Source organism: Phallusia mammillata, chromosome 4 (assembly GCF_965637545.1).
Source record: "Phallusia mammillata chromosome 4, kaPhaMamm4.hap1.1, whole genome shotgun sequence".
NCBI lineage: Eukaryota > Metazoa > Chordata > Ascidiacea > Phlebobranchia > Ascidiidae > Phallusia > Phallusia mammillata.
In genome coordinates, this window is record NC_137255.1 from 7,858,654 (window position 1) to 7,875,233 (window position 16,580).

The window sequence follows — 16,580 nt, forward strand, 5'->3', positions numbered from 1 at the left end:
ATCAAATTGCCCCTGATCGTCACTGGGTTGGCCGAGTGGTTAAGGCGTTGGACTTAAGTTCCAATGGACAGTTGTCCGCCTGCGTTCGAACCCCACACCCAGTAAATTGTCATTATTTTCGTTGCATATTCTGCACGACTGCTATCGATCTGATGTGTGCTCGAGTGGAGAAGACTGACGAAATTGTACATTTGTATTTCATTTTGTACTGAGATGTTTGTCAAATTTCTGCTGAATGACAACATTTATTTTCAAGTGGAGTATTTCGTACATCAAACACATTGCTTTAATTGGAAAATGGACCTTCGTCCGGACGAGGTTGCCGAGTGGTTAAGGCGATAGACTGCTAATCCATTGTGCTCTGCACGCGTGGGTTCGAATCCCATCCTCGTCGTATCATCTTTGGTACTCTTTTTGGTTGTTTAATCTGTCCCTATGTTAAGTTTTAAGAGTTCGTGATTGGATTTCGTATTATGATTTGGCAATCAAATTGCCCTTGATAGTCACTGGGTTGGCCGAGTGGTTAAGGCGTTGGACTTAAGTTCCAATGGACAGTTGTCCGCGTGGGTTCCAACAGCACACCAAGTAAACTGTTGTTATTTTCGTTGCATATTCTGCATGAGTGCTATCGATCTGATGTGTGCTCGAGTGGAAAAGACTGACGAAATTGTACATTTATCTTACATTTTGTACAGAGATGTTTGTCAAATTTCTGCTGAATGACAAGATTTATTTTCAAGTGGAGTATTTCGTACATCAAACACACTGCTTTAATTGGAAAATTGGCCTTCGTCTGGACGAGGTGGCCGAGTGGTTAAGGCGATGGACTGCTAATCCATTGTGCTCTGCACGCGTGGGTTCGAATCCCATCCTCGTCGTGTCATCTTTGGTACTCATTTTGGTTGTTAAATCTTGCACTATGTTAAGTTTTAAGAGTTCGTGATTGGATTTCGTATTATCATTTGACAATCAAATTGCCCTTGATAGTCACTGGGTTGGCCGAGTGGTTAAGGCGTTGGACTTAAGTTCCAATGGACAGTTGTCCGCGTGGGTTCGAACCCCACACCCAGTAAATTGTTGTTATTTTTGTTGCATGTTCTGCATGAGTGCTATCGATCTGATGTGTGCTGGAGTGGAAAACTGACGAAATTGTACATTTATCTTACATTTTGTACAGAGATGTTTGTCAAATTTCTGCTGAATGACAAGATTTATTTTCAAGTGGAGTATTTCGTACATCAAACACACTGCTTGAATTGGAAAGTATGCCTTCGTCTGGACGAGGTGGCCGAGTGGTTAAGGCGATGGACTGCTAATCCATTGATTTCGTATTATCATTAGGCCATCAAATTGCCCCTGATCGTCACTGGGTTGGCCGAGTGGTTAAGGCGTTGGACTTAAGTTCCAATGGACAGTTGTCCGCCTGCGTTCGAACCCCACACCCAGTAAATTGTCATTATTTTCGTTGCATATTCTGCACGACTGCTATCGATCTGATGTGTGCTCGAGTGGAGAAGACTGACGAAATTGTACATTTGTATTTCATTTTGTACTGAGATGTTTGTCAAACTTCTGCTGAATGACAAGATTTATTTGTAAGTGGAGTATTTCGTACATCAAACACATTGCTTTAATTGGAAAATTGGCCTTCGTCGGGTCAAAGTTGCCGAGTGTTAAGGCGATGCACTGCTAATCCATTGCGCTCTGCACGCGTGGGTTCGAGTCCCATCCTCGTCGTATCATCTTTGGTACTCTTTTTGGTTGTTTAATCTGGCCCTATGTTAAGTTTTAAGAGTTCGTGATTGGATTTCGTATTATCATTTGACAATCAAATTGCCCTTGATAGTCACTGGGTTGGCCGAGTGGTTAAGGCGTTGGATTTAAGTTCCAATGAACAGTTGTCCGCGTGGGTTCGAACCCCACACCCAGTAAATTGTTGTTATTTTTGTTGCATGTTCTGCATGAGTGCTATCGATCTGATGTGTGCTGGAGTGGAAAACTGACGAAATTGTACATTTATCTTACATTTTGTACAGAGATGTTTGTCAAATTTCTGCTGAATGACAACATTTATTTTCAAGTGGAGTATCTCGTACATCAAACACACTGCTTGAATTGGAAAGTATGCCTTCGTCTGGACGAGGTGGCCGAGTGGTTAAGGCGATGGACTGCTAATCCATTGATTTCGTATTATCATTAGGCCATCAAATTGCCCCTGATCGTCACTGGGTTGGCCGAGTGGTTAAGGCGTTGGACTTAAGTTCCAATGGACAGTTGTCCGCCTGCGTTCGAACCCCACACCCAGTAAATTGTCATTATTTTCGTTGCATATTCTGCACGACTGCTATCGATCTGATGTGTGCTCGAGTGGAGAAGACTGACGAAATTGTACATTTGTATTTCATTTTGTACTGAGATGTTTGTCAAATTTCTGCTGAATGACAACATTTATTTTGAAGTGGAGTATTTCGTACATCAAACACATTGCTTTAATTGGAAAATGGACCTTCGTCCGGACGAGGTGGCCGAGTGGTTAAGGCGATGGACTGCTAATCCATTGTGCTCTGCACGCGTGGGTTCGAGTCCCATCCTCGTCGTATCATCTTTGGTACTCTTTTTGGTTGTTTAATCTGGCCCTATGTTAAGTTTTAAGAGTTCGTGATTGGAATTCGTATTATGATTTGGCAATCAAATTTCCCTTAATCGTCACTGGGTTGGCCGAGTGGTTAAGGCGTTGGACTTAAGTTCCAATGGACAGTTGTCCGCGTGGGTTCCAACAGCACACCAAGTAAACTGTTGTTATTTTCGTTGCATATTCTGCATGAGTGCTATCGATCTGATGTGTGCTCGAGTGGAAAAGACTGACGAAATTGTACATTTATCTTACATTTTGTACAGAGATGTTTGTCAAATTTCTGCTGAATGACAAGATTTATTTTCAAGTGGAGTATTTCGTACATCAAACACACTGCTTTAATTGGAAAATTGGCCTTCGTCTGGACGAGGTGGCCGAGTGGTTAAGGCGATGGACTGCTAATCCATTGTGCTCTGCACGCGTGGGTTCGAATCCCATCCTCGTCGTGTCATCTTTGGTACTCATTTTGGTTGTTAAATCTTGCACTATGTTAAGTTTTGAGAGTTCGTGATTGGATTTCGTATTATGATTTGACAATCAAATTGCCCTTGATAGTCACTGGGTTGGCCGAGTGGTTAAGGCGTTGGACTTAAGTTCCAATGGACAGTTGTCCGCGTGGGTTCGAACCCCACACCCAGTAAATTGTTGTTATTTTTGTTGCATGTTCTGCATGAGTGCTATCGATCTGATGTGTGCTGGAGTGGAAAACTGACGAAATTGTACATTTATCTTACATTTTGTACAGAGATGTTTGTCAAATTTCTGCTGAATGACAACATTTATTTTCAAGTGGAGTATTTCGTACATCAAAAAAATTGCTTTAATTCGAAAATGGACCTTCGTCCGGACGAGGTGGCCGAGTGGTTAAGGCGATGGACTGCTAATCCATTGTGCTCTGCACGCGTGGGTTCGAATCCCATCCTCGTCGTATCATCTTTGGTACTCTTTTTGGTTGTTTAATCTGGCCCTATGTTAAGTTTTAAGAGTTCGTGATTGGATTTCGTATTATCATTTGGCAATCAAATTGCCCTTGATAGTCACTGGGTTGGCCGAGTGGTTAAGGCGTTTGACTTAAGTTCCAATAGACAGTTGTCCGCGTGGGTTCGAACCCCACACCAAGTAAACTGTTGTTATTTTCGTTGCATATTCTGCACGACTGCTATCGATCTGATGTGTGCTCGAGTGGAAAAGACTGACGAAATTGTACATTTGTATTTCATTTTGTACAGAGATGTTTGTCAAATTTCTGCTGAATGACAACATTTATTTTCAAGTGGATTATTTCGTACATCAAACACATTGCTTTAATTGGAAAATGGGCCTTCGTCTGGACGAGGTGGCCGAGTGGTTAAGGCGATGGACTGCTAATCCATTGTGCTCTGCACGCGTGGGTTCGAATCCCATCCTCGTCGTGTCATCTTTGGTACTCTTTTTGGTTGTTAAATCTTGCCCTATGTTAAGTTTTGAGAATTCGTGATTGGATTTCGTATTATCATTGGGCAATCAAATTGCCCTTAATCGTCACTGGGTTGGCCGAGTGGTTAAGGCGTTGGACTTAAGTTCCAATGGACAGTTGTCCGCGTGGGTTCGAACCCCACACCCAGTAAAATGTTGTTATTTTCGTTGCATATTCTGCACCACTGCTATCGATCTGATATGTGCTCGAGTGGAAAAGACTGACGAAATTGTACATTTGTATTTCATTTTGTACTGAGATGTTTGTCAAACTTCTGCTGAATGACAAGATTTATTTGTAAGTGGAGTATTTCGTACATCAAACACATTGCTTTAATTCGAAAATTGGCCTTCGTCGGGTCAAAGTTGCCGAGTGTTAAGGCGATGCACTGCTAATCCATTGCGCTCTGCACGCGTGGGTTCGAGTCCCATCCTCGTCGTATCATCTTTGGTACTCTTTTTGGTTGTTTAATCTGGCCCTATGTTAAGTTTTAAGAGTTCGTGATTGGATTTCGTATTATGATTTGGCAATCAAATTTCCCTTGATAGTCACTGGGTTGGCCGAGTGGTTAAGGCGTTTGACTTAAGTTCCAATGGACAGTTGTCCGCGTGGGTTCGAACCCCACACCAAGTAAACTGTTGTTATTTTCGTTGCATATTCTGCACGACTGCTATCGATCTGATGTGTGCTGGAGTGGAAAACTGACGAAATTGTTCATTTATCTTACATTTTGTACAGAGATGTTTGTCAAATTTCTGCTGAATGACAAGATTTATTTTCAAGTGGAGTATTTCGTACATCAAACACACTGCTTGAATTGGAAAGTATGCCTTCGTCTGGACGAGGTGGCCGAGTGGTTAAGGCGATGGACTGCTAATCCATTGATTTCGTATTATCATTAGGCCATCAAATTGCCCCTGATCGTCACTGGGTTGGCCGAGTGGTTAAGGCGTTGGACTTAAGTTCCAATGGACAGTTGTCCGCCTGCGTTCGAACCCCACACCCAGTAAATTGTCATTATTTTCGTTGCATATTCTGCACGACTGCTATCGATCTGATGTGTGCTCGAGTGGAGAAGACTGACGAAATTGTACATTTGTATTTCATTTTGTACTGAGATGTTTGTCAAACTTCTGCTGAATGACAAGATTTATTTGTAAGTGGAGTATTTCGTACATCAAACACATTGCTTTAATTGGAAAATTGGCCTTCGTCGGGTCAAAGTTGCCGAGTGTTAAGGCGATGCACTGCTAATCCATTGCGCTCTGCACGCGTGGGTTCGAGTCCCATCCTCGTCGTATCATCTTTGGTACTCTTTTTGGTTGTTTAATCTGGCCCTATGTTAAGTTTTAAGAGTTCGTGATTGGATTTCGTATTATCATTTGACAATCAAATTGCCCTTGATAGTCACTGGGTTGGCCGAGTGGTTAAGGCGTTGGATTTAAGTTCCAATGAACAGTTGTCCGCGTGGGTTCGAACCCCACACCCAGTAAATTGTTGTTATTTTTGTTGCATGTTCTGCATGAGTGCTATCGATCTGATGTGTGCTGGAGTGGAAAACTGACGAAATTGTACATTTATCTTACATTTTGTACAGAGATGTTTGTCAAATTTCTGCTGAATGACAACATTTATTTTCAAGTGGAGTATCTCGTACATCAAACACACTGCTTGAATTGGAAAGTATGCCTTCGTCTGGACGAGGTGGCCGAGTGGTTAAGGCGATGGACTGCTAATCCATTGATTTCGTATTATCATTAGGCCATCAAATTGCCCCTGATCGTCACTGGGTTGGCCGAGTGGTTAAGGCGTTGGACTTAAGTTCCAATGGACAGTTGTCCGCCTGCGTTCGAACCCCACACCCAGTAAATTGTCATTATTTTCGTTGCATATTCTGCACGACTGCTATCGATCTGATGTGTGCTCGAGTGGAGAAGACTGACGAAATTGTACATTTGTATTTCATTTTGTACTGAGATGTTTGTCAAATTTCTGCTGAATGACAACATTTATTTTGAAGTGGAGTATTTCGAACATCAAACACATTGCTTTAATTGGAAAATGGACCTTCGTCCGGACGAGGTGGCCGAGTGGTTAAGGCGATGGACTGCTAATCCATTGTGCTCTGCACGCGTGGGTTCGAGTCCCATCCTCGTCGTATCATCTTTGGTACTCTTTTTGGTTGTTTAATCTGGCCCTATGTTAAGTTTTAAGAGTTCGTGATTGGAATTCGTATTATGATTTGGCAATCAAATTTCCCTTAATCGTCACTGGGTTGGCCGAGTGGTTAAGGCGTTGGACTTAAGTTCCAATGGACAGTTGTCCGCGTGGGTTCCAACAGCACACTAAGTAAACTGTTGTTATTTTCGTTGCATATTCTGCATGAGTGCTATCGATCTGATGTGTGCTCGAGTGGAAAAGACTGACGAAATTGTACATTTATCTTACATTTTGTACAGAGATGTTTGTCAAATTTCTGCTGAATGACAAGATTTATTTTCAAGTGGAGTATTTCGTACATCAAACACACTGCTTTAATTGGAAAATTGGCCTTCGTCTGGACGAGGTGGCCGAGTGGTTAAGGCGATGGACTGCTAATCCATTGTGCTCTGCACGCGTGGGTTCGAATCCCATCCTCGTCGTGTCATCTTTGGTACTCATTTTGGTTGTTAAATCTTGCACTATGTTAAGTTTTAAGAGTTCGTGATTGGATTTCGTATTATGATTTGACAATCAAATTGCCCTTGATAGTCACTGGGTTGGCCGAGTGGTTAAGGCGTTGGACTTAAGTTCCAATGGACAGTTGTCCGCGTGGGTTCGAACCCCACACCCAGTAAATTGTTGTTATTTTTGTTGCATGTTCTGCATGAGTGCTATCGATCTGATGTGTGCTGGAGTGGAAAACTGACGAAATTGTACATTTATCTTACATTTTGTACAGAGATGTTTGTCAAATTTCTGCTGAATGACAACATTTATTTTCAAGTGGAGTATTTCGTACATCAAAAAAATTGCTTTAATTCGAAAATGGACCTTCGTCCGGACGAGGTGGCCGAGTGCTTAAGGCGATGGACTGCTAATCCATTGTGCTCTGCACGCGTGGGTTCGAATCCCATCCTCGTCGTATCATCTTTGGTACTCTTTTTGGTTGTTTAATCTGGCCCTATGTTAAGTTTTAAGAGTTCGTGATTGGATTTCGTATTATCATTTGGCAATCAAATTGCCCTTGATAGTCACTGGGTTGGCCGAGTGGTTAAGGCGTTTGACTTAAGTTCCAATAGACAGTTGTCCGCGTGGGTTCGAACCCCACACCAAGTAAACTGTTGTTATTTTCGTTGCATATTCTGCACGACTGCTATCGATCTGATGTGTGCTCGAGTGGAAAAGACTGACGAAATTGTACATTTGTATTTCATTTTGTACAGAGATGTTTGTCAAATTTCTGCTGAATGACAACATTTATTTTCAAGTGGATTATTTCGTACATCAAACACATTGCTTTAATTGGAAAATGGGCCTTCGTCTGGACGAGGTGGCCGAGTGGTTAAGGCGATGGACTGCTAATCCATTGTGCTCTGCCCGCGTGGGTTCGAATCCCATCCTCGTCGTGTCATCTTTGGTACTCTTTTTGGTTGTTAAATCTTGCCCTATGTTAAGTTTTGAGAATTCGTGATTGGATTTCGTATTATCATTGGGCAATCAAATTGCCCTTAATCGTCACTGGGTTGGCCGAGTGGTTAAGGCGTTGGACTTAAGTTCCAATGGACAGTTGTCCGCGTGGGTTCGAACCCCACACCCAGTAAAATGTTGTTATTTTCGTTGCATATTCTGCACCACTGCTATCGATCTGATATGTGCTCGAGTGGAAAAGACTGACGAAATTGTACATTTGTATTTCATTTTGTACTGAGATGTTTGTCAAACTTCTGCTGAATGACAAGATTTATTTGTAAGTGGAGTATTTCGTACATCAAACACATTGCTTTAATTCGAAAATTGGCCTTCGTCGGGTCAAAGTTGCCGAGTGTTAAGGCGATGCACTGCTAATCCATTGCGCTCTGCACGCGTGGGTTCGAGTCCCATCCTCGTCGTATCATCTTTGGTACTCTTTTTGGTTGTTTAATCTGGCCGTATGTTAAGTTTTAAGAGTTCGTGATTGGATTTCGTATTATGATTTGGCAATCAAATTGCCCTTGATAGTCACTGGGTTGGCCGAGTGGTTAAGGCGTTTGACTTAAGTTCCAATGGACAGTTGTCCGCGTGGGTTCGAACCCCACACCAACTAAACTGTTGTTATTTTCGTTGCATATTCTGCACGACTGCTATCGATCTGATGTGTGCTCGAGTGGAAAAGACTGACGAAATTGTACATTTGTATTTCATTTTGTACTGAGATCTTTGTCAAATTTCTGCTGAATGACAACATTTATTTTCAAGTGGAGTATTTCGTACATCAAACACATTGCTTTAATTGGAAAATTGGCCTTCGTCCGGACGAGGTGGCCGAGTCCTTAAGGCGATGGACTGCTAATCCATTGTGCTCTGCACGCGTGGGTTCGAGTCCCATCCTCGTCGTGTCATCTTTGGTACTCTTTTTGGTTGTTAAATCTTGCCCTATGTTAAGTTTTGAGAATTCGTGATTGGATTTCGTATTATCATTGGGCAATCAAATTGCCCTTAATCGTCACTGGGTTGGCCGAGTGGTTAAGGCGTTGGACTTAAGTTCCAATGGACAGTTGTCCGCGTGGGTTCGAACCCCACACCAAGTAAAATGTTGTTATTTTCGTTGCATATTCTGCACCACTGCTATCGATCTGATGTGTGCTCGAGTGGAAAAGACTGACGAAATTGTACATTTGTATTTCATTTTGTACTGAGATGTTTGTCAAACTTCTGCTGAATGACAAGATTTATTTGTAAGTGGAGTATTTCGTACATCAAACACATTGCTTTAATTGGAAAATTGGCCTTCGTCGGGTCAAAGTTGCCGAGTGTTAAGGCGATGCACTGCTAATCCATTGCGCTCTGCACGCGTGGGTTCGAGTCCCATCCTCGTCGTATCATCTTTGGTACTCTTTTTGGTTGTTTAATCTGGCCCTATGTTAAGTTTTAAGAGTTCGTGATTGGATTTCGTATTATCATTTGACAATCAAATTGCCCTTGATAGTCACTGGGTTGGCCGAGTGGTTAAGGCGTTGGACTTAAGTTCCAATGGACAGTTGTCCGCGTGGGTTCGAACCCCACACCCAGTAAATTGTTGTTATTTCTGTTGCATGTTCTGCATGAGTGCTATCGATCTGATGTGTGCTGGAGTGGAAAACTGACGAAATTGTACATTTATCTTACATTTTGTACAGAGATGTTTGTCAAATTTCTGCTGAATGACAACATTTATTTTCAAGTGGAGTATTTCGTACATCAAACACACTGCTTGAATTGGAAAATTGGCCTTCGTCTGGACGAGGTGGCCGAGTCCTTAAGGCGATGGACTGCTAATCCATTGTGCTCTGCACGCGTGGGTTCGAATCCCATCCTCGTCGTATCAACTTTGGTACTCTTTTTGGTTGTTTAATCTGGCCCTATGTTAAGTTTTAAGAGTTCGTGATTGGATTTCGTATTATCATGTGGTAATCAAATTGCACTTGATCGTCACTGGGTTGGCCGAGTGGTTAAGGCGTTGGACTTAAGTTCCAGTGGACAGTTGTCCGCGTAGATTCGAACCCCACACCCAGTAAAATGTTGTTATTTTCGTTGCATATTCTGCACCACTGCTATCGATCTGATGTGTGCTCGAGTGGAAAAGACTGACGAAATTGTACATTTATCTTACATTTTGTACAGAGATGTTTGTCAAATTTCTGCTGAATGACAACATTTATTTTCAAGTGGAGTATTTCGTACATCAAACACATTGCTTGAATTCGAAAATGGACCTCCGTCCGGACGAGGTGGCCGAGTGGTTAAGGCGATGGACTGCTAATCCATTGTGCTCTGCACGCGTGGGTTCGAATCCCATCCTCGTCGTATCATCTTTGGTACTCTTTTTGGTTGTTTAATCTGTCCCTATGTTAAGTTTTAAGAGTTCGTGATTGGAATTCGTATTATGATTTGGCAATCAAATTGCCCTTGATAGTCACTGGGTTGGCCGAGTGGTTAAGGCGTTGGACTTAAGTTCCAGTGGACAGTTGTCCGCGTAGGTTCGAACCCCACACCCAGTAAAATGTTGTTATTTTCGTTGCATATTCTGCACCACTGCTATCGATCTGATGTGTGCTCGAGTGGAAAAGACTGACGAAATTGTACATTTATCTTACATTTTGTACAGAGATGTTTGTCAAATTTCTGCTGAATGACAACATTTATTTTCAAGTGGAGTATTTCGTACATCAAACACATTGCTTGAATTCGAAAATGGACCTTCGTCCGGACGAGGTGGCCGAGTGGTTAAGGCGATGGACTGCTAATCCATTGTGCTCTGCACGCGTGGGTTCGAATCCCATCCTCGTCGTATCATCTTTGGTACTCTTTTTGGTTGTTTAATCTGTCCCTATGTTAAGTTTTAAGAGTTCGTGATTGGATTTCGTATTATCATGTGGCAATCAAATTGCCCTTGATAGTCACTGGGTTGGCCGAGTGGTTAAGGCGTTGGACTTAAGTTCCAATGGACAGTTGTCCGCGTGGGTTCGAACCCCACACCCAGTAAATTGTTGTTATTTTTGTTGCATGTTCTGCATGAGTGCTATCGATCTGATGTGTGCTCGAGTGGAAAACTGACGAAATTGTACATTTATCTTACATTTTGTACAGAGATGTTTGTCAAATTTCTGCTGAATGACAAGATTTATTTTCAAGTGGAGTATTTCGTACATCAAACACACTGCTTGAATTGGAAAGTATGCCTTCGTCTGGACGAGGTGGCCGAGTGGTTAAGGCGATGGACTGCTAATCCATTGATTTCGTATTATCATTAGGCCATCAAATTGCCCCTGATCGTCACTGGGTTGGCCGAGTGGTTAAGGCGTTGGACTTAAGTTCCAATGGACAGTTGTCCGCCTGCGTTCGAACCCCACACCCAGTAAATTGTCATTATTTTCGTTGCATATTCTGCACGACTGCTATCGATCTGATGTGTGCTCGAGTGGAGAAGACTGACGAAATTGTACATTTGTATTTCATTTTGTACTGAGATGTTTGTCAAACTTCTGCTGAATGACAAGATTTATTTGTAATTGGAGTATTTCGTACATCAAACACATTGCTTTAATTGGAAAATTGGCCTTCGTCGGGTCAAAGTTGCCGAGTGTTAAAGCGATGGACTGCTAACCCATTGTGCTCTGCCCGCGTGGGTTCGAGTCCCATCCTCGTCGTATCATCTTTGGTACTCTTTTTGGTTGTTTAATCTGGCCCTATGTTATGTTTTAAGAGTTCGTGATTGGAATTCGTATGATCATTTGGCAATCAAATTCCCCTTGATCGTCACTGGGTTGGCCGAGTGGTTAAGGCGTTGGACTTAAGTTCCAATGGACAGTTGTCCGCTTGGGTTCGAACCCCACACCCAGTAAATAGTTGTTATTTTGTTGCATGTTCTGCATGAGTGCCATCGATCTGATGTGTGCTCGAGTGGAAAAGACTGACGAAATTGTACATTTATCTTACATTTTGTACAGAGATGTTTGTCAAATTTCTGCTGAATGACAAGATTTATTTTCAAGTGGAGTATTTCGTACATCAAACACATTGCTTTAATTCGAAAATGGACCTTCGTCCGGACGAGGCGGCCGAGTGGTTAAGGCGATGGACTGCTAATCCATTGTGCTCTGCACGCGTGGGTTCGAATCCCATCCTCGTCGTATCATCTTTGGCACTTTTTTTGGTTGTTTAATTCTTGCCCTATGTTAAGGTTTGAGAATTCGTGATTGGATTTCGTATTATCATTAGGCCATCAAATTGCCCTTGATCGTCACTGGGTTGCCGAGTGGTTAAGGCGTTGGACTTATGTTCCAATGGACAGTTGTCCGCGTGGGTTCGATCCCCACACCCAGTAAATTGTCATTATTTCCGTTGCATATTCTGCACGACTGCTATCGATCTGATGTGTGCTCGAGTGGAAAAGACTGACGAAATTGTACATTTGTATTTCATTTTGTACAGAGATCTTTGTCAAATTTCTGCTGAATGACAACATTTATTTTCAAGTGGAGTATTTCGTACATCAAACAAATTGCTTTAATTCGAAAATGGACCTTCGTCCGGACGAGGTGGCCGAGTGGTTAAGGCGATGGACTGCTAATCCATTGTGCTCTGCACGCGTGGGTTCGAATCCCATCCTCGTCGTATCATCATTGGTACTCTTTTTGGTTGTTTAATCTGGCCCTATGTTAAGTTTTAAGAGTTCGTGATTGGATTTCGTATTATGATTTGGCAATCAAATTGCCCTTGATAGTCACTGGGTTGGCCGAGTGGTTAAGGCGTTTGACTTAAGTTCCAATAGACAGTTGTCCGCGTGGGTTCGAACCCCACACCAAGTAAACTGTTGTTATTTTCGTTGCATATTCTGCACGACTGCTATCGATCTGATGTGTGCTCGAGTGGAAAAGACTGACGAAATTGTACATTTGTATTTCATTTTGTGCAGAGATGTTTGTCAAATTTCTGCTGAATAACAACATTTATTTTCAAGTGGATTATTTCGTACATCAAACACATTGCTTTAATTGGAAAATGGGCCTTCGTCTGGACGAGGTGGCCGAGTGGTTAAGGCGATGGACTGCTAATCCATTGTGCTCTGCACGCGTGGGTTCGAATCCCATCCTCGTCGTGTCATCTTTGGTACTCTTTTTGGTTGTTAAATCTTGCCCTATGTTAAGTTTTGAGAATTCGTGATTGGATTTCGTATTATCATTGGGCAATCAAATTGCCCTTAATCGTCACTGGGTTGGCCGAGTGGTTAAGGCGTTGGACTTAAGTTCCAATGGACAGTTGTCCGCGTGGGTTCGAACCCCACACCCAGTAAAATGTTGTTATTTTCGTTGCATATTCTGCACCACTGCTATCGATCTGATATGTGCTCGAGTGGAAAAGACTGACGAAATTGTACATTTGTATTTCATTTTGTACTGAGATGTTTGTCAAACTTCTGCTGAATGACAAGATTTATTTGTAAGTGGAGTATTTCGTACATCAAACACATTGCTTTAATTCGAAAATTGGCCTTCGTCGGGTCAAAGTTGCCGAGTGTTAAGGCGATGCACTGCTAATCCATTGCGCTCTGCACGCGTGGGTTCGAGTCCCATCCTCGTCGTATCATCTTTGGTACTCTTTTTGGTTGTTTAATCTGGCCCTATGTTAAGTTTTAAGAGTTCGTGATTGGATTTCGTATTATCATTTGGCAATCAAATTGCCCTTGATAGTCACTGGGTTGGCCGAGTGGTTAAGGCGTTTGACTTAAGTTCCAATGGACAGTTGTCCGCGTGGGTTCGAACCCCACACCAAGTAAACTGTTGTTATTTTCGTTGCATATTCTGCACGACTGCTATCGATCTGATGTGTGCTCGAGTGGAAAAGACTGACGAAATTGTACATTTGTATTTCATTTTGTACAGAGATGTTTGTCAAATTTCTGCTGAATGACAACATTTATTTTCAAGTGGAGTATTTCGTACATCAAACACATTGCTTTAATTGGAAAATTGGCCTTCGTCCGGACGAGGTGGCCGAGTCCTTAAGGCGATGGACTGCTAATCCATTGTGCTCTGCACGCGTGGGTTCGAATCCCATCCTAGTCGTGTCATCTTTGGTACTCTTTTTGGTTGTTAAATCTTGCCCTATGTTAAGTTTTGAGAATTCGTGATTGGATTTCGTATTATCATTGGGCAATCAAATTGCCCTTAATCGTCACTGGGTTGGCCGAGTGGTTAAGGCGTTGGACTTAAGTTCCAATGGACAGTTGTCCGCGTGGGTTCGAACCCCACACCCAGTAAAATGTTGTTATTTTCGTTGCATATTCTGCACCACTGCTATCGATCTGATGTGTGCTCGAGTGGAAAAGACTGACGAAATTGTACATTTGTATTTCATTTTGTACTGAGATGTTTGTCAAACTTCTGCTGAATGACAAGATTTATTTGTAAGTGGAGTATTTCGTACATCAAACACATTGCTTTAATTGGAAAATTGGCCTTCGTCGGGTCAAAGTTGCCGAGTGTTAAGGCGATGCACTGCTAATCCATTGCGCTCTGCACGCGTGGATTCGAGTCCCATCCTCGTCGTATCATCTTTGGTACTCTTTTTGGTTGTTTAATCTGGCCCTATGTTAAGTTTTAAGAGTTCGTGATTGGATTTCGTATTATCATTTGACAATCAAATTGCCCTTGATAGTCATTGGGTTGGCCGAGTGGTTAAGGCGTTGGACTTAAGTTCCAATGGACAGTTGTCCGCGTGGGTTCGAACCCCACACCCAGTAAATTGTTGTTATTTCTGTTGCATGTTCTGCATGAGTGCTATCGATCTGATGTGTGCTGGAGTGGAAAACTGACGAAATTGTACATTTATCTTACATTTTGTACAGAGATGTTTGTCAAATTTCTGCTGAATCACAACATTTATTTTCAAGTGGAGTATTTCGTACATCAAACACACTGCTTGAATTGGAAAATTGGCCTTCGTCTGGACGAGGTTGCCGAGTCCTTAAGGCGATGGACTGCTAATCCATTGTGCTCTGCACGCGTGGGTTCGAATCCCATCCTCGTCGTATCAACTTTGGTACTCTTTTTGGTTGTTTAATCTGGCCCTATGTTAAGTTTTAAGAGTTCGTGATTGGATTTCGTATTATCATGTGGTAATCAAATTGCCCTTGGTCGTCACTGGGTTGGCCGAGTGGTTAAGGCGTTGGACTTAAGTTCCAGTGGACAGTTGTCCGCGTAGGTTCGAACCCCACACCCAGTAAAATGTTGTTATTTTCGTTGCATATTCTGCACCACTGCTATCGATCTGATGTGTGCTCGAGTGGAAAAGACTGACGAAATTGTACATTTATCTTACATTTTGTACAGAGATGTTTGTCAAATTTCTGCTGAATGACAACATTTATTTTCAAGTGGAGTATTTCGTACATCAAACACATTGCTTGAATTCGAAAATGGACCTTCGTCCGGACGAGGTGGCCGAGTGGTTAAGGCGATGGACTGCTAATCCATTGTGCTCTGCACGCGTGGGTTCGAATCCCATCCTCGTCGTATCATCTTTGGTACTCTTTTTGGTTGTTTAATCTGTCCCTATGTTAAGTTTTAAGAGTTCGTGATTGGATTTCGTATTATCATGTGGCAATCAAATTGCCCTTGATAGTCACTGGGTTGGCCGAGTGGTTAAGCCGTTGGACTTAAGTTCCAATGGACAGTTGTCCGCGTGGGTTCGAACAGCACACCAAGTAAAATGTTGTTATTTTCGTTGCATGTTCTGCATGAGTGCTATCGATCTGATGTGTGCTCGAGTGGAAAAGACTGACGAAATTGTACATTTGTATTTCATTTTGTACTGAGATGTTTGTCAAACTTCTGCTGAATGACAAGATTTATTTGTAAGTGGAGTATTTCGTACATCAAACACATTGCTTTAATTGGAAAATTGGCCTTCGTCGGGTCAAAGTTGCCGAGTGTTAAGGCGATGCACTGCTAATCCATTGCGCTCTGCACGCGTGGATTCGAGTCCCATCCTCGTCGTATCATCTTTGGTACTCTTTTTGGTTGTTTAATCTGGCCCTATGTTAAGTTTTAAGAGTTCGTGATTGGATTTCGTATTATCATTTGACAATCAAATTGCCCTTGATAGTCATTGGGTTGGCCGAGTGGTTAAGGCGTTGGACTTAAGTTCCAATGGACAGTTGTCCGCGTGGGTTCGAACCCCACACCCAGTAAATTGTTGTTATTTCTGTTGCATGTTCTGCATGAGTGCTATCGATCTGATGTGTGCTGGAGTGGAAAACTGACGAAATTGTACATTTATCTTACATTTTGTACAGAGATGTTTGTCAAATTTCTGCTGAATCACAACATTTATTTTCAAGTGGAGTATTTCGTACATCAAACACACTGCTTGAATTGGAAAATTGGCCTTCGTCTGGACGAGGTTGCCGAGTCCTTAAGGCGATGGACTGCTAATCCATTGTGCTCTGCACGCGTGGGTTCGAATCCCATCCTCGTCGTATCAACTTTGGTACTCTTTTTGGTTGTTTAATCTGGCCCTATGTTAAGTTTTAAGAGTTCGTGATTGGATTTCGTATTATCATGTGGTAATCAAATTGCCCTTGGTCGTCACTGGGTTGGCCGAGTGGTTAAGGCGTTGGACTTAAGTTCCAGTGGACAGTTGTCCGCGTAGGTTCGAACCCCACACCCAGTAAAATGTTGTTATTTTCGTTGCATATTCTGCACCACTGCTATCGATCTGATGTGTGCTCGAGTGGAAAAGACTGACGAAATTGTACATTTATCTTAC

The 16,580-nt window shown here is 42.4% G+C and overlaps 30 non-coding genes across 30 annotated transcripts; all 30 read left to right on the top strand.

Annotated features, from left to right (window-relative positions):
• The first annotated feature begins 796 nt into the window (after positions 1 to 796).
• On the top strand, positions 797 to 878 carry Trnas-gcu (transfer RNA serine (anticodon GCU)). Its single transcript has one exon. It is a non-coding gene; the product is annotated as a tRNA-Ser (tRNA).
• Positions 879 to 989: 111 nt separating this feature from the next.
• Trnal-uaa (transfer RNA leucine (anticodon UAA)) lies at positions 990 to 1,072 on the top strand. The gene has a single exon. It is a non-coding gene; the product is annotated as a tRNA-Leu (tRNA).
• A 1,443-nt stretch (positions 1,073 to 2,515) lies between these two features.
• Positions 2,516 to 2,597, top strand: Trnas-gcu (transfer RNA serine (anticodon GCU)). Its single transcript has one exon. It is a non-coding gene; the product is annotated as a tRNA-Ser (tRNA).
• Positions 2,598 to 2,999: 402 nt separating this feature from the next.
• On the top strand, positions 3,000 to 3,081 carry Trnas-gcu (transfer RNA serine (anticodon GCU)). The gene has a single exon. It is a non-coding gene; the product is annotated as a tRNA-Ser (tRNA).
• Positions 3,082 to 3,192: 111 nt separating this feature from the next.
• Positions 3,193 to 3,275, top strand: Trnal-uaa (transfer RNA leucine (anticodon UAA)). The gene has a single exon. It is a non-coding gene; the product is annotated as a tRNA-Leu (tRNA).
• A 206-nt stretch (positions 3,276 to 3,481) lies between these two features.
• On the top strand, positions 3,482 to 3,563 carry Trnas-gcu (transfer RNA serine (anticodon GCU)). The gene has a single exon. It is a non-coding gene; the product is annotated as a tRNA-Ser (tRNA).
• Positions 3,564 to 3,965: 402 nt separating this feature from the next.
• Trnas-gcu (transfer RNA serine (anticodon GCU)) lies at positions 3,966 to 4,047 on the top strand. Its single transcript has one exon. It is a non-coding gene; the product is annotated as a tRNA-Ser (tRNA).
• A 111-nt stretch (positions 4,048 to 4,158) lies between these two features.
• Trnal-uaa (transfer RNA leucine (anticodon UAA)) lies at positions 4,159 to 4,241 on the top strand. Its single transcript has one exon. It is a non-coding gene; the product is annotated as a tRNA-Leu (tRNA).
• Positions 4,242 to 6,167: 1,926 nt separating this feature from the next.
• Trnas-gcu (transfer RNA serine (anticodon GCU)) lies at positions 6,168 to 6,249 on the top strand. The gene has a single exon. It is a non-coding gene; the product is annotated as a tRNA-Ser (tRNA).
• Positions 6,250 to 6,651: 402 nt separating this feature from the next.
• Positions 6,652 to 6,733, top strand: Trnas-gcu (transfer RNA serine (anticodon GCU)). The gene has a single exon. It is a non-coding gene; the product is annotated as a tRNA-Ser (tRNA).
• A 111-nt stretch (positions 6,734 to 6,844) lies between these two features.
• Positions 6,845 to 6,927, top strand: Trnal-uaa (transfer RNA leucine (anticodon UAA)). Its single transcript has one exon. It is a non-coding gene; the product is annotated as a tRNA-Leu (tRNA).
• Positions 6,928 to 7,133: 206 nt separating this feature from the next.
• Positions 7,134 to 7,215, top strand: Trnas-gcu (transfer RNA serine (anticodon GCU)). Its single transcript has one exon. It is a non-coding gene; the product is annotated as a tRNA-Ser (tRNA).
• Positions 7,216 to 7,617: 402 nt separating this feature from the next.
• Positions 7,618 to 7,699, top strand: Trnas-gcu (transfer RNA serine (anticodon GCU)). Its single transcript has one exon. It is a non-coding gene; the product is annotated as a tRNA-Ser (tRNA).
• Positions 7,700 to 7,810: 111 nt separating this feature from the next.
• On the top strand, positions 7,811 to 7,893 carry Trnal-uaa (transfer RNA leucine (anticodon UAA)). The gene has a single exon. It is a non-coding gene; the product is annotated as a tRNA-Leu (tRNA).
• A 691-nt stretch (positions 7,894 to 8,584) lies between these two features.
• On the top strand, positions 8,585 to 8,666 carry Trnas-gcu (transfer RNA serine (anticodon GCU)). Its single transcript has one exon. It is a non-coding gene; the product is annotated as a tRNA-Ser (tRNA).
• A 111-nt stretch (positions 8,667 to 8,777) lies between these two features.
• Positions 8,778 to 8,860, top strand: Trnal-uaa (transfer RNA leucine (anticodon UAA)). Its single transcript has one exon. It is a non-coding gene; the product is annotated as a tRNA-Leu (tRNA).
• Positions 8,861 to 9,260: 400 nt separating this feature from the next.
• Positions 9,261 to 9,343, top strand: Trnal-uaa (transfer RNA leucine (anticodon UAA)). The gene has a single exon. It is a non-coding gene; the product is annotated as a tRNA-Leu (tRNA).
• A 206-nt stretch (positions 9,344 to 9,549) lies between these two features.
• Positions 9,550 to 9,631, top strand: Trnas-gcu (transfer RNA serine (anticodon GCU)). Its single transcript has one exon. It is a non-coding gene; the product is annotated as a tRNA-Ser (tRNA).
• A 402-nt stretch (positions 9,632 to 10,033) lies between these two features.
• Trnas-gcu (transfer RNA serine (anticodon GCU)) lies at positions 10,034 to 10,115 on the top strand. The gene has a single exon. It is a non-coding gene; the product is annotated as a tRNA-Ser (tRNA).
• A 402-nt stretch (positions 10,116 to 10,517) lies between these two features.
• On the top strand, positions 10,518 to 10,599 carry Trnas-gcu (transfer RNA serine (anticodon GCU)). The gene has a single exon. It is a non-coding gene; the product is annotated as a tRNA-Ser (tRNA).
• Positions 10,600 to 10,710: 111 nt separating this feature from the next.
• Positions 10,711 to 10,793, top strand: Trnal-uaa (transfer RNA leucine (anticodon UAA)). The gene has a single exon. It is a non-coding gene; the product is annotated as a tRNA-Leu (tRNA).
• A 1,066-nt stretch (positions 10,794 to 11,859) lies between these two features.
• Positions 11,860 to 11,941, top strand: Trnas-gcu (transfer RNA serine (anticodon GCU)). Its single transcript has one exon. It is a non-coding gene; the product is annotated as a tRNA-Ser (tRNA).
• A 112-nt stretch (positions 11,942 to 12,053) lies between these two features.
• Trnai-uau (transfer RNA isoleucine (anticodon UAU)) lies at positions 12,054 to 12,135 on the top strand. The gene has a single exon. It is a non-coding gene; the product is annotated as a tRNA-Ile (tRNA).
• A 208-nt stretch (positions 12,136 to 12,343) lies between these two features.
• Positions 12,344 to 12,425, top strand: Trnas-gcu (transfer RNA serine (anticodon GCU)). The gene has a single exon. It is a non-coding gene; the product is annotated as a tRNA-Ser (tRNA).
• Positions 12,426 to 12,827: 402 nt separating this feature from the next.
• Trnas-gcu (transfer RNA serine (anticodon GCU)) lies at positions 12,828 to 12,909 on the top strand. Its single transcript has one exon. It is a non-coding gene; the product is annotated as a tRNA-Ser (tRNA).
• A 111-nt stretch (positions 12,910 to 13,020) lies between these two features.
• Positions 13,021 to 13,103, top strand: Trnal-uaa (transfer RNA leucine (anticodon UAA)). The gene has a single exon. It is a non-coding gene; the product is annotated as a tRNA-Leu (tRNA).
• An 884-nt stretch (positions 13,104 to 13,987) lies between these two features.
• Trnal-uaa (transfer RNA leucine (anticodon UAA)) lies at positions 13,988 to 14,070 on the top strand. The gene has a single exon. It is a non-coding gene; the product is annotated as a tRNA-Leu (tRNA).
• Positions 14,071 to 14,470: 400 nt separating this feature from the next.
• On the top strand, positions 14,471 to 14,553 carry Trnal-uaa (transfer RNA leucine (anticodon UAA)). Its single transcript has one exon. It is a non-coding gene; the product is annotated as a tRNA-Leu (tRNA).
• Positions 14,554 to 15,243: 690 nt separating this feature from the next.
• On the top strand, positions 15,244 to 15,325 carry Trnas-gcu (transfer RNA serine (anticodon GCU)). Its single transcript has one exon. It is a non-coding gene; the product is annotated as a tRNA-Ser (tRNA).
• A 594-nt stretch (positions 15,326 to 15,919) lies between these two features.
• Trnal-uaa (transfer RNA leucine (anticodon UAA)) lies at positions 15,920 to 16,002 on the top strand. The gene has a single exon. It is a non-coding gene; the product is annotated as a tRNA-Leu (tRNA).
• The last annotated feature ends 578 nt before the right edge of the window (positions 16,003 to 16,580 follow it).